Source organism: Tiliqua scincoides, chromosome 11 (assembly GCF_035046505.1).
Source record: "Tiliqua scincoides isolate rTilSci1 chromosome 11, rTilSci1.hap2, whole genome shotgun sequence".
Lineage (NCBI taxonomy): Eukaryota > Metazoa > Chordata > Lepidosauria > Squamata > Scincidae > Tiliqua > Tiliqua scincoides.
Genome location: NC_089831.1, coordinates 20,553,411 through 20,562,974, shown reverse-complemented (window position 1 = coordinate 20,562,974; position 9,564 = coordinate 20,553,411). Strand labels below are relative to the sequence as shown.

At 48.2% G+C, this 9,564-nt stretch overlaps 3 pseudogenes; 1 reads left to right on the top strand and 2 right to left on the bottom strand.

Annotated features, from left to right (window-relative positions):
• Nucleotides 1-682: 682 nt before the first annotated feature.
• LOC136662585 (5S ribosomal RNA) lies at nucleotides 683-802 on the bottom strand (annotated as a pseudogene).
• Nucleotides 803-1,474: 672 nt separating this feature from the next.
• Nucleotides 1,475-1,594, bottom strand: LOC136662856 (5S ribosomal RNA; annotated as a pseudogene).
• A 7,532-nt stretch (nucleotides 1,595-9,126) lies between these two features.
• LOC136662804 (5S ribosomal RNA) lies at nucleotides 9,127-9,246 on the top strand (annotated as a pseudogene).
• Nucleotides 9,247-9,564: the final 318 nt, after the last annotated feature.

The window sequence follows — 9,564 nt, the reverse complement described above, 5'->3', positions numbered from 1 at the left end:
CAAGCCTCCCGGGTTGATTCCCCTCCCTTCTCCACCCTCCTCCCACCCTGGAATGCCTCCCTGCCTCATAAGCCCTTACTGCTGCCCAGAGCTCTTACCTTGCTCCAGGTCGCGTCCGTTCAGCACTGGGCTCAGCACCAACAGGCACCAGCCTGGCACCAGAAGGTGCCATAATTGGGCTTTATAGGATGTTTATGACACCCAGCACCTGTGCTGGAGCTCCGTCCTGGCGCTGTAGCCCATTAGGATTGGGCCCCCAGTCTGGTTCAGGACTCGAGATTGTGGGAGGTGAAAGAACCCTTTTCTCCTGCACTATTCTCAGAGTAGAAATCAAAGCTGATATTTTAATTTCAATTAACCTCTGCTAATTGGGTAAGGGGCACTTTTTCAAGTGGGTGCTCCTTTTTTTTTTTGCAGGGGGAGAGTAACTGGCCCACCTCACCCCCAGCAGTGTCTGTTCTAGTGGCTGTCTGCTGGTATTCTTTTGCATCTTTTTAGATTGTGAGCCCTTTTGGGACAGGGAGCCATTTAGTTATTTGATTTTTCTCTGTAAACCGCTTTGTGAACTTTTAGTTGAAAAGCGGTATATAAATACTGTTAATAATAATAATAATATTTGCAGCAAATCACTGGCTCCAATCAAAATGGTTGGCAACCTTCAGTCTCAAAAGACTATGGTATAAGCCTACAGCACCCAGTATTCCCAGGCGGTCTCCCATCCAAGTACTAACCAGGCCTGACCCTGCTTAGCTTCCGAGATCAAACGAGATCAGGCATGTGCAGGGTAACAGTTGCTGCATGACTTTCTACCTGTGATGGACTTTTCCTCCATAAATCTGTTCAATTTCTCAACCTCATCTATCTCACAGTGTTAAAAAAAATAAGTAATAAGAAAATAAATAAAATACTTCTTTACCTAGTGTATAATTAATCTGTGGAACTCCTTGCCATAGGATGTGGAAATAGTGCCTGGCCTAGACGCCTTTTAAAGGCAGTTTATGTTCTTAATTCCCTTTAAAAGGCATCTAGGCCAGGTACTATTACCACATCAGGTGCAGTCAGGCGCAGCCCAAGGACTCTTGCAGCAAGGCTGACCCCTGAACCCTCAGTTTTGGGGTTCAGTATTGATGGTGATGGTTGGCAACCTTCAGTCTCGAAAGACTATGGTATAAGCCTACAGCACCCGGTATTCCCAGGCAGTCTCCGATCCAAGTACTAACCAGGCCTGACTCTGCTTAGCTTCCGAGATCAGACAAGATCGGGAGGTAGTGTTCAGTATAGGGAGATGGTTGGCAATCTTCAGTCTCGAAAGTCTATGGTATAAGCCTACAGCACCCGGTATTCCCAGGCGGTCTCCGATCCAAGTACTAACCAGGCCTGACTCTGTTTGCTTCCGAGATCAGACCAGATCGGGAGATAGTGTTCAGTATAGGGAGATGGTTGGCAACCTTCAGTCTCGAAAGACTACGGTATAAGCCTACAGCACCCGGTATTCCCAGGCGGTCTCCCATCCAAGTACTAGCCAGGCCTGACCCTGCTTAGCTTCCGAGATCAGACGAGATCAGGCATGTGCAGGGTAACAGTTGCTGCCGTCTCCTGGCTCCAATCAAACAACAGCTGGGAAGGGGGTGACCCCTGTGAGAGAGTGCGGGGGTGGGCGTGAGGGAACTCCCTTCCTTGTGTGCTGCAGTTCAAATCTGGACTAGGGTCCTCTGCAGCTGCTTCTTGGTAAAAGAAAGAGAGAAGTTTCTAGATGTAAGGATACCTCTTAATGATGCCTTCTATGCAGCCTGTGTTTGGCTGTAAGCCCAGAAGTCTTTGGGGTAAGCAGGCAATGTGAGAACTGGGGGAAGAGTTTCAATTTTCAGCAGTAGCCTATGGGTGTAGGTGGACCTGTGTGAACTCTTACAGAACCGGAACAGCTGACAAGCTAGAGCAGTGATTTTCAACCTTTTTCATCTCACGGCACACTGACAAGGCACTAAAATGATTAAGGCACTCCACCAGGTTTTTGGCAATTGACAAGGCACACCATGCTGCCGGTGGGGGCTCACATCTCCCATAGGCCCTATTAATAAATGACCTTCCCCCAAATTCCTGTGGCACACCTGTGGACCACTCGCGGCACAGTGGTTGAAAATGGCTGAGCTAGAGACTGTCTGTAGCTGAGCAGTGCTTATGTTCTTTCTCCCCACCACCCGTCTCGGCCCTCTGAGTTTTTTTGGCAGTGAATAGTTGAGTTTGTGCAAGAGGCCTGCTGTTCTCGCGCATCCAGTGGGGAGAATTCCCGAGCACTTTTATTGCTAGGAGCTGGGGGGGGGGGTTGAATGTCACGCATAGCCTTTTCTCCTCCAAATTTGGTTTCTGTCTGTGCATTTGTGTGATATGTCTGTTGTGTGCATGCTCAGAAATCAGATGAGCTAACAATCCAATCCGATCTGATTTCAAAAACCTTGCGAGCAAAAAGCACTGAAGCTGGGGGTCATTTGTACAACACTACCCCCTGCTCCAGTTATCAAGACACCCCCTTCTTTGTGCCCTCCTGCAAGAAGCCTGCACAGCATCCATCTGCACTGCTCTGCCTGCATGAAGTCCTCGCCTGGGATTTTCCTCCATGCCATCCCTCAAGCAGCTGACAGCCCTGACCGCCCATTCCATCTTCCGGCAAGCCACCCTTCTCTTTAATGGCCCTCTTCCATGGAGCAAATGAGGCAGTGCTGCCTATCCCTCCTCCTTGCCAGCAAACAAATTAGCACTCCATTAGCTTAATGAGGACTCTCCCAGCCTCCCTTGACAGGATGTTTGACACTCGGTAAGCGGTTGGAGAGGGTGGGCTGGGCAACAGCGTTGGGCTGGGCAACACCAGAGTTGGGCTTGGCGTGGAAGCAGATAACTACCCAAGGCACTGGAGCTGGTGGCTTGTCCGGGGAAATGTCTGTGCGCATGGCTTTCTTTGTGCAAGCTGTGGTTTTTTGCTGGAGCCTGGACTGACTGCACTGGTGCTGACAGATACAATGTGCAATCCTTTGCACACAACTGAGTCCCACTTAGCTCAGTGAGGCTTGCTTCTGAGTAGGCGTGCATAGGGTTGCACCATAAGTGCTCCAGCAAGTCTTTGGAGGGTTTTGGTTCCAGGATTGACACTTGCATGGAAACTGCTGCCTACATTCCCCAAACAGACCTGAGATTTTAAATCATTTTTAATCATTTTATATATATTGTACCACACAGTATTGTCTGTTTATACAGTCCTTTGTGCCTGCCAGGAGGGTTGCAAAGTGCTGTAAAGCACGTAAGTAAGCTTGCATAGGCACACAGAGGTGCGCTGGCCCGCAGAGGCCAGATCCAGCCTCTGTGGCAGCAGGAGAAGGCAGGTTCACGTCAGCCAAGCTTGGCCGGCGCAGTGGTCTGGGGGGATGGGCGGAGGGCAGGGAGGAGGCATTTTGGGGGGAGGGTAGGTAGCAGGTAGGCCTGTGGGTGGGCAAATGAGGAGCAGAGGGCAGAGCTAGGATTCAGCAGTGATGCCAGATCCTACCCCTGTTCCTGGGCAGCGGAGAGCGACTCCTGGCTGTTCTGCTCGAGTCTGTGCCACCTCATCAGGTGGCACAGATACGAGTAGTCCCATTGGGGCACTGCAGCTCTCCCCAGGGTAAGGGGAAAAGTTTCCCCTTGCCTTGCGCCAAACCTCAGCCAGCCCCAAAGTCACGCTGGATACAACGCAGGCCTACTGGTCTGCCTCCTGTTCCAGCATAAGTTAGGTTTGCATTGTAAAGGTACTGAACTAATCATTTGCAGCTGGGGAAATAAAGCCTTGTGTGCTTTGTGACACCCTGCAATCCATCCCTGGGGAGTCAAGAAAGCCCCAGAAGTAAAGAATTGTGGGGGGGGGGGGAAGCTCATTGGCAGAACACTGTGCTTGTTGGACTGACCTCCAACACCATCTAATCCCATGCCTTGCATGTAGAACATACCAGCATAACCCAAGGCATGGGTTAAGCAAAGTTCTCTCTGTCTGTCTGTGTGTGCCTCTGTCTTATTTAATGCAAATCGCTATTCTCACATACACACATCCTTGACACGTATTCTCATCTAGAGCAGTGGTTCTCACCCGTTTAGCACCGGGACCCACTTTTTAGAATGAAAATCTGTCAGGATCCACCGGAAGTGATGTCATGACCACAAGTGACATCATCAAGCAGGAAAAATTTTTCGCAATCCTAGGCTGCAATCCTACCCACACTTACCCAGGAGTAAGTCCCATTGACTAGCATTGTTAAAAGCATATACATTGCAGCTTGTTAAAAGTCCAGGTCAGGTTTCCCCAAAATGCAGTCACATATCATGGTAGCATCAAGTCTAATATATTAAAAATAAAATGTTGAAATGACTGGGGACCCACCTGAAATTGGCTTGCGACCCACCTAGTGGGTCCCGACCCACAGTTGGAGAAACACTGATTTAGAGGCTTGTTACCATGCCTAAGCAGCCTATCTCTTTCAAAGTACTCAAGCAGGACCTCCAGCTATCTGCCTAAAGAATCTGCATTTGAGCCACTTTCTCTGCCACAGACTTCCTGTGTGACCTTGGGCAAGTCACTTGGCCTTGTGTATGCGGATTGTCCCATTCCCCCCCTCCCGATTCCGATTCCCCACAGGGAAATAAAAGCATCCCAACAACAGCATAAGCCAATGATACGCCTCTACATCTGTTCCAGCTTTCCTTCTTCCTGCACGTCTCAAGTTGATTCCGTAAATTAAGCTGCAGATAGGAGTCAAGCAGCATTAGCTTCCTTGAAGTCTTTGTTTGTTGACAAAGTTAAATTTGCAATTTCATGGTTTGGTTACAATGAGTTTAGTTTATAAAATTCATGAGGTGTTGGGAGGTGTTGGTGCCTTGTGATGGCGGCGGGGGTGGTGGAAAGGAAGGAAGGGGGATTCCCTGCAAGTCAACAGACGCTCGGGATGCAGCCAGCCAATATCTCTCCCAACAGCATCTGTCTCCCCGAAAATCCGTTACCGTGTCTCCGCACCTCAGTGATGAGCTGATTTCTCTGGGGATGGCACAGGGATTAGGAGCGTTAAGCCATAGCGAGTAGAGTGGGTGACTATAGATGACAGGATCCCTCAGACAGCCTAGGGGAGAGGCAAGCTATTAATTTCGTGGAGTTGGATGTAATTCAGTGACTAAAGTGGGAACTTTTATCTGCTTTCCTCCCCAGATGGAAGAAAGGCTGGTTGAGATCTTTAGCAGCGCATCATTCAGAGGGCTGTTTGTTCTGCTCGCTCCACATTAGCTCCATTGGTTCAGAACTGCTGCTTTCTGACCATGGGCAGTGGAGAGTGACCCAGCTGGGTTCTTTCATGTCCCTGCACCGTGTTGGTGCTGTCCAGAGATGGGGACAACCTCAAACTTCCAGGAGGTCTCTCACCGCTTAAAAGGTGACAAGGCGACTTCACAGAAGAAGATAGGCCTGCCAATGGCTTTTCACAAAGATAGCTAGATAAAGCCTCCAAGTCATGGTGCACTCTACCTCTGAATAGCAGTTGCTAGGTCAGCAACAGGGGAGTGCCACCACATTTGGGCCCAGCCAGGGATCTTCCTGGAAGTTGCTGACTCACCACTTCTGAAAACAGGCTCCTGGGCTATGAACCTTTGGTCTGATTCACTAGCGCAAGAGAGAGATGCAAATGCTGAATGAAAAGGCAATGTGATGGACTTCATGGTTGGCATGTTGGACTTCAATCAGAAAGGCTGAGGTTTGAAATCCACATGTGACCACGAAGCGTCCTGGGTGGATTTGTGTCAGTTACCATGTCTCAGTGAGTGGCTGTGGCTCAGTCGTAGAACACATGCTTTGCATGCCAAGGTTGGAGGTACAATCCCTGGTCTCTCCAGGTAGGGCTGGGAATGACTCCTTCCTGAAACCATGAAGAGCCACTACCAGTCTCTGTTACCAGCACTGACTTGTTTCAGGTTCCTATGCAGGTTCCTATGTTCTTCAGTCCAGCCTACCTCACAGGGCTGTTGTGAATTGGAAATGGGTCAAGAAGGAACCATGTGAATTACCCTGAGCTCCTTGGAGGAAGAGCTCCTGGGACCGGTGCTTTTCAACCTCTTCATAAATGACCTGGAGACAGGGTTGAGCAGTGAAGTGGCTAAGTTTGCAGACGACACCAAACTTTTATGAGTGGTGAAGACCAGAAGTGATTGTGAGGAGCTCCAGAAGGATCTCTCTAGAGTGGCAGAATGGGCAGCAAAATGGCAGATGCGCTTCAATGTCAGTAAGTGTAAAGTCATGCACATTGGGGCAAAAAATCAAAACTTTAGATATAGGCTGATGGGTTCTGAGCTGTCTGTGACAGATCAGGAGAGAGATCTTGGGGTGGTGGTGGACAGGTTGATGAAAGTCGACCCAATGTGCAGCGGCAGTGAAGAAGGCCAATTCTATGCTTGGGATCATTAGGAAGGGTATTGAGAACAAAACGGCTAGTATTATAATGCCGTTGTACGAATCTATGGTAAGGCCACACCTGGAGTATTGTGTCCAGTTCTGGTCGCCGCATCTCAAGAAAGACATAGTGGAAGTGATAAAGGTGCAAAAAAGAGCGACTAAGGTGATTACGGGGCTGGGGCACCTTCCTTATGAGGAAAGGCTACAACGTTTGGGCCTCTTCAGCCTAGAAAAGAGACGCTTGAGGAGGGACATGATTGAGACATACAAAATTATGCAGGGGATGGACAGAGTGGATAGGGAGATGCTCTTTACGCTCTCACATAATACCAGAACCAGGGGACATCCACTAAAATTGAGTGTTGGGCGGGTTAGGACAGACAAAAGAAAATATTTCTTTACTCAGCGTGTGGTCGGTCTGTGGAACTCCTTGCCGCAGGATGTGGTGCTGGCGTCTAGCCTAGACGCCTTTAAAAGGGGATTGGACAAGTTTCTGGAGGAAAAATCCATTATGGGGTACAAGCCATGATGTGTATGCACAACCTCCTGATTTTAGAAATGGGTTATGTCAGAATGCCAGATGCAAGGGAGGGCACCAGGATGAGGTCTCTTGTTATCTGGTGTGCTCCCTGGGGCATTTGGTGGGCCGCTGTGAGATATAGGAAGCTGGACTAGATGGGCCTATGGCCTGATCCAGTGGGGCTGTTCTTATGTTCTTATGTTCTTATGAGGAAAGCTTCAGGAAGGAAGGAACTGATCTGATGGTTTAATGGACTGAGGAACTAATGGCTGATGGACTGACTGGCTAAAGGTCAGATGGGTGAATGGACTAGAGACTGCTGGAGACACTGAGATTGGTGTGTGGTTGCCTTGCCCAAGAACTGCTGAGGACCAAGGTGCTGCTGTAGTAGTGGGAGGAGCTGCTGGCAGGAGGGGGAAGGAAGAAGGCTCTCTGCAGGTTGAACAGGTGAGCTACCCTGGTGGTGGGGTCCAGCAGTGCAGAACTAGGGTCATTGTTGGGGAAAGAAGGGGAGCTGATTAGCTTAGTGAACACAATTGTCTAAGTGACGCTCGGACTGGGAATCTGGCAAAACAGGGTGTGATCTAATCTAGGTCAGTGATTTTTCAACCACTGTGCTGTGGCACATTGGTGTGCTGCAAATGGTCCACAGGTGTGCTGTGGGAGTTTGAGGGAGGGTCACACATTTGCAGGGCCATTGAGCACCCAACCAGCAGTGCGGTGTGCCTTGTCAATTGTCCAAAAACCGATGGTGTGTGTGGACAATTTTAGTACCTTGTCAGCATACCGTGAGATGAAAAGGGTTGAAAATCACTGATATAGATGTTGGAAGTAATCAACATGCGCTTACAGCATTTTGACAGGTCATCCTTCAGAAAGCACAAGACTGGGATTTGCCCGGGACCAGGAAATGCGGACTGGCACCAAGGGAGTAGGGAGCAGTGGCATAGGTGGAGTGCTAAGGCTGGAAAGCGGCCCCTCCCTTCGGAGCCATTCCAGGTGGGGGGAGCAAAACGGAGCCGTATGGATGTGCAAATCCACTGATACTGCATCCCTCTTTCCCTTAGCAACCAGAGGTTGTTTTTTTTCCCCCTCCCTCGTTCTGTTCCTCCTGAACAGTGACTCAGAAAACTGCAGCCAGAATCAAACTGCAAAGTGTCATGAATTTCCAAAACAAATATTAATCAATTAATATTACATGCAGGGAGACTCAGGGGAGAGCGGGAAGGGAGGCTAGCCAGAGGGTATGAAACCATCTAATACACAGCTTGCCTGCTTGTTACAAGTCCCTCAGAGGCAAGCTCCATCAGGAAATTCTTTTTATTATTGATGGGGCAAAATTTGTTGTTCGGTGCATTTGTTTGATTCACTTGACTGCCAAATCAGCTAGAAGTTAACATGTTTCCTGGTTACTTTTTCATTGACTACTAGAGAAAGAGAGACCGGGGAGGGCAGCAGAAAAATGACAAAGTTATCCAGATCTATTGCTTGTGTGGATATTTCCCTACGTTAAAGTGTGCTGAAACGCTTAGCTGTTTTTCTAGTTGTAACGAAGAAAAAAAAAAAAAAAGCCCTGATAAATTGCACTTGTCTCATATAAGTCATTTGGCCTCCCTTGAAATTTCTCAGATATTTCTCCTTGGGAGGAACCCTGAAATTCTCTCCATAATTCATCCTTTTTGATGTTTCAAGGCCAACCCTGGATGGTATAATGGTTTGGGAGTTGGACCTGGAAGATCCAAGCTCAAATTCCCACTCAGCTAAGAAGCTTTCTGGGCAACCTTGGACCAGTCACTTTTTTCTTATTATTTATTTTCTTTTAACCCTGCGAGATAGCTGAGGTTGAAAAATAAACAAAATACTTCTTTACCTAGTGTATAATTAATCTGTGGAACTCCTTGCCATAGGATGTGGTAATAGTACCTGGCCTAGATGCCTTTTAAAGGGAATTAAGAACATAAACTGCCTTTAAAAGGCGTCTAGGCCAGGCACTATTTCCACATCCTGTGGCAAGGAGTTCCATAGATTAATTATACACTAGGTAAAGAAGTATTTTGTTTATTTTCTTATTACTTATTTTTTTTAACACTGTGAGATAGATGAGGTTGAGAAATTGGACAGATTTATGGAGGAAAAGTCCATCACAGGTAGAAAGTCATGCAGCAACTGTTACCCTGCACATGCCTGATCTTGTCTGATCTCGGAAGCTAAGCAGGGTCAGGCCTGGTTAGTACTTGAATGGGAGACCGCCTGGGAATACTGGGTGCTGTAGGCTTATACCATAGTCTTTCGAGACTGAAGGTTGCCAACTACCATTATACACAACCTGCTGGTTCTTGAAGTAGGCTACCTCAGAATGCCAGGTGCAAGGGAGGGCACCAGAATGCAGGTATCTTTTTGCCTTGTATGGTCTTGCAGACATCTGGTGGGCCATTGTGTGATATAGGAAGCTGGACTAGATTGGCCTTTAGCCTGTTCCAGCAGGGCTATTCTTATGTTCATATATTCTTATGGTTATTGTGAGAACAAAAGGAAGGGAGGAACTTTGTACACTACCCTGAGCCCCTTGGAGGAAGAGTGCTATAAAAATGTG